The sequence below is a fragment of the Piliocolobus tephrosceles genome, chromosome 12 (assembly GCF_002776525.5).
Source record: "Piliocolobus tephrosceles isolate RC106 chromosome 12, ASM277652v3, whole genome shotgun sequence".
Classification (NCBI taxonomy): Eukaryota; Metazoa; Chordata; class Mammalia; order Primates; family Cercopithecidae; genus Piliocolobus; species Piliocolobus tephrosceles.
This window is the reverse complement of record NC_045445.1, coordinates 79,420,062-79,424,895: the sequence shown is the minus strand read 5'-3', so window position 1 is coordinate 79,424,895 and position 4,834 is coordinate 79,420,062. Positions and strand designations below refer to the sequence as shown.

The following is a 4,834-nucleotide window of genomic DNA, read 5'->3' as shown; positions in this document are numbered from 1 at the left end:
TGAAGTCCTGATAAATGCTGTAAGAATTACCCTACAAAACATCCTAAGTGAAAGAAACCCATGATAAAAGGCATCTATTGTATTATTCCATTTACATGAATTATCCAGAACAGGGGAATCCATAGAGACAGAACACAAATCAGTGGTTGACAGGGATGGGGGAAATTAGGGGTGACTGCTTAATGAATGCAGGATTTATTTGGGGGGTGATAGCAATGTTCTGGAACTAGGTAGTGGTAATGTCTGCACAACATTATGAATTTTCTGTTGGTAGGACAGCCGTAGAGGCCATGGATCGTGGCAATCTTCTCACGTCAATCAGCCGAGGCATCATCATCCTGTCCTTAATGGCCTTAGCAGGTCCAGGGGCTATGTGGTTTCCAATCCACGTGCAGGTGACAGTGTTGCAGGCATAGGGCCAGGGGCCAAAAGTCAAGGGCTTGAAGGTACAAGCAACATGTACTCGTTGATTCACGTGGGTAAGTAGAAGTATGCCACCTCAGTGTCAGAGGAGGAGGCCACCTTTGAGCTGCTGCTGCTACTGTACTTGGGCTTCGCCGAGGTGTACCTGCAGAAGTTGCACCCAGACTAGGGGAGCAGGAAGATGCAGTGGTATATCTTGAAATCCAAACCAGGAGAGAAGGATAAAGAGGAGAAATTGAGGTTGACATCCAGTTTATGAGAAACAACATGACTGCCAGCATGTTTTGCCTTTTCATCAAAGACGAGCCTCAGAATCCATCTGGAAAACTTAAAGACAAGATCAAGAGGAATAATACAGAGAGTGCATCAGATGCTGCCTCCATGATAGTCTCCAGCACTACACCTTCAGTTGAAAGTGATGATTAGTCTTCGTCCAAAGACAAGAAGGATCAAGATCTTGTTTTCCAAGTCTAATTTGCAGAAAACACTGTTTTCCTGATCCATGATTGCCCTGCCGATTTCAAAGCTAAAGTGCTGCTTCAACTGGGAGACTTTCAGTCCCAGTGGGACAATGACAACAATGAGAGGGACTCCTCTTCAGCTTCAGATGTCATGTCTCACAAGACAATAGCAGGTACATATCTTAAGCAGCTAAACGAAATCAACATCACCCTTCCCAAAATGGAAAGACTTTCCTTTCTTGGGGGTCTTTGGTCTACCAGTGAAGTCCTTTCCCACTCTAATGTCTGTATCAATGGGAACCATGTTTAATTGGAGCAGTCAGAAGCCAAGGGTGAGAACAAATATAGCAGTCCTTCTTCCTACCTGAAGCCCCAGGGCTTCAGGAAGAAGCATTTGTTCTTATCTACCAAAAACCTGGCTGCTCAGTCTTGAAAGTAACCTGGGGAAGGAAGTGGGATGTCTCATGACAGGTGGCTCTTTGAGTCTTCCACCAAGAACTCTCTGAAGTCCATGTCTCTACCATCCTACTGACCACTGTTCTGTGGGGACATTAGAGAAAACACGGCTCCAGCAAGCTTGGAAGCTGCAAAAGAAACCAAAGAGGGCAAGAAGCAGAATAACAACAGTCTTCTTTGCTTTCTTGGGTGATGGGGAAGAAGGATATGGCTAAGAACAGTGAAGGTGAAAACCCTCTTACCATCCTGGGGAAGAAAGAAAGCATGCTTATGGAGGTCAAGCCGGGTAGGATGATTCAAGGCCTGTTGAAGACCTTACGAGAAGACTGGAGAAAGATACTGCAGCTATTGTCTCCAGAAGGGGTAACTCTCTGAACCCCTTTGAAGATGCGCAGATCACAGAACCAAAAGCTGACCAAGAATCCAAGTCTGAACAGAATCACCAATTGTGCGATGGCTCCAAAAACCAGAGCTGTCAAACCTTGACTTCATCCTGAAGTCCATGAACACAATGGCCACCAAGATCGCTATCTCTAGCTTGGGAACTGCCACCGTCATCAGGGAGAACTTGATCAACAAGACCATGATGAAGAAAAACAACCCCTTGGATTCTGCTTTTGCGTATGCACAGCTAACCCAGAATGAGCTGATCCAGCTGCTCCTCGAACAGAAGAAAACAATAATAAGCAAGAAGGATTTCCAGGATCCTAAGCTGGAAGACTACACTGACAACCTGCCAATCAGTCATGGAAGAAACCCCCACGCTCCACATCCGGGCTCACGTTAGCAAAAAAAAAGCAGAAAAGATGTAAATCACCAGAATAAAACACGGGCATGTTTCCGTGAGTTTGTTTCCACCTGTTCTTGAGGTTAAGGACTCGCTATGCCTCATAACCAGCTAGCAGGTTTCGAATCATCATCTCCCTCGCATGTTATCTGGCAAGAGTCAATTTTACCAATTGAAGCCAGGTTAATAATTACAGTGAATTTTTTACTATGGGTCCCCAAGACTTTATTTTTAAATGTCACTGTGCCTTTAACTAGATTGTAAATATTTTAGGGCCACCAGAGACGTGATCATAAGTTCTGAGCCAGAGATTCAGATGGCACAGGAGGTATTAATGTGTTTCAACACTGGGGTTTTCTTTCATGTTGAGATATTTTTCAATATATATCCTCCAGCTATTAAAGCTTACCTGAGAAAGCTTTAAATAAGAAAAGGACCATGCAATTGCTACTGTTACATACATGTACTTTCTCATGAGTAGCACAGGTATGGCTTTTGGCTGCAGATGCTAAATTTTTGATACCATGTAAATGTACCCAGCTTCTCAGACTTAGGTCCTGTTTTTAATTTTTTTTTTATGGGAGCCAAAATGTTTCGAGAAAGCCTCTGGGTGTGCCTTTCAGATTTTGAACAAGCTGCCTCGTCTAAACATCAACTTCTACTACTCTCTAGCCTTAAAATGTGCTCTATTTAGATCCACAGGGCCCTTCTACTGGATATATGAAAAATAGAATACAGAAATTAAGAGAATCACTTTTTACTCAATTAGGGGAAGTTGGTCAAAGCCCTCGTCTTGAAATTAAGAGAATCACTTTTTACTCAACTAGGGGAAGTTGGTCAAAGCCCTCCTCTTGCGACAGCAGGTTTCCTGCTGGCCACCTGTTCAGCGCCTTGATAGGGGATTGGGTGATGAAAGCACTCATGAAAACAGTTCACTCAGGTATGGAATGTCAGAATTCCTTTGGCCATTTTCTCCTGAGTCTTTGCTAGATCCCCTGGTTTCTTTGGCAGCACTTTCTGGATGGAGAACAGGGTCCACCAACTTCTCAAGACATTGAGTCTTGAGACACAAGAAACCACAGACTTCGACCCTGAAGTGCCTGTGTCCATATGTCTGTCCTTTGAATACTTCCTGTTCCTCCCTAAAAGGAAACCCAAATTGTTTCTAGGATACTGGGGAAGTTGTAGTGAGGGGCTTAATGCAGTTAATAGAATCTAAAGCCAGTAGAAAACCAAAATGCCTCAGTCTCAAATGGTTGTTTCTTTATTATTTTCCATAATGAATAGACTCATAGGCATTTTACCCCCTTGTTATAAAATTGTGAAGAGAAAGAAGATGACACATTTTTGGACTGCTGTATTTTATGTATTTATTTTTGAGAGAGAATCTTGCTCTCCTCGCCCAGGCTGGAGTGCAGTGGCACGATCACAGCTCACTGTAGCTTTGGCCTGCCAGGCTCAGGCGATCCTCCTACCTCAGCCCTCCATGTACCTGGAACCACAGGTATATGCCACCATGCCCAGTTTTTAAAATCTATTTTTGTAGAGATGGGGGTCTATTTTGCTCAGGCTGGTCTTGAACTCCTGGGTTCAAGCAGTCCTCTCACCTCGGCCTCTCAAAATGCTGAGATTATAGGCATAAGCCACCACACGCAGCCAATTGCTATGTTTTTAAAACTAGATTTATAGACATATTTTTTAAAATCTAGGGCACTTTTCCCCTTAACTAAAAGCACTAGTTCAGTCCTTCAGGTAATTTCATTGGAACTCACCTAAGATTGGAATTGGAATGTTTCCGTGTTGCTCATTTTTTCTACAGGTTATGATAGAATCTCATTAAATCTTGACATCTCTCCCAGGGGAAGAATATCACAGGCCAGTGGTGTGAATGGGTTATGAGATGATAGCATTTACTAAATCAGTAATCTCTTTTATGTATGTTCTTGTCATATTGCGGTTAAGAGGCAAGATGATTGGCAGCAGAATTCTTCAGGATTTTGTTTGCTGTGGTATGGATTATATTGGAGTACTTTAATCTGAAGGATGAAACTGTAACTTATCTAATTAGCTTTTAATTACCTATAGCTATTTTACTTTATTCTCTCCTATAGTTTTGGGGACCATTGTAAACTTCTCAGATGACTTGCATTTTTGTAGTGCTATTGAATTTATTTACACACTTGAAAACTGTATATTCACTTGAACTCTAACAATGTACATGTATGTATTTGCTCCACATTATGTTTTTTACTTTATATAAATGTACTTTTATTGTGATAACTCAAGTGCGCCATGGGGGTCATGTGTACTCTTAATGGTTGGAGAGCTGGTGTGGAAAACTGGTGTGGAAACCTGCATTTTTCATTAGGGTGGTTGGCTTGGAGATATCTGCTGCTAGAACCTGAGGTGTGTGACTCAGTGTTTAAGAGGAACATCTGGGTGGAAGACTGAATTCCTGTGCTCTGAAATGCCACTTGGGAACTCTGGAGAATGAAGAACAATTGACTTCAAGGTGTCTGGCTTCTGCGACTGCTAGAAAAAAATTCAGTTTGTAGCATTCCTGCATTTCCCAAAGTAGATAACTTGGAGGTTATTCAAATGAATAACTGTCCCTGAGGATTCAATTTTGGGGGAGCGATTATCTAGGAGAAGCTTTACCCTGCTCTGAACCATCAGCAGAATTTGGTGAATTGGAGCACAGGAGAAT

The 4,834-nt window shown here is 42.5% G+C and overlaps 1 pseudogene; it reads left to right on the top strand.

Annotated features, from left to right (window-relative positions):
- The first annotated feature begins 344 nt into the window (after window positions 1-344).
- On the top strand, window positions 345-2,152 carry LOC111536196 (annotated as a pseudogene).
- The last annotated feature ends 2,682 nt before the right edge of the window (window positions 2,153-4,834 follow it).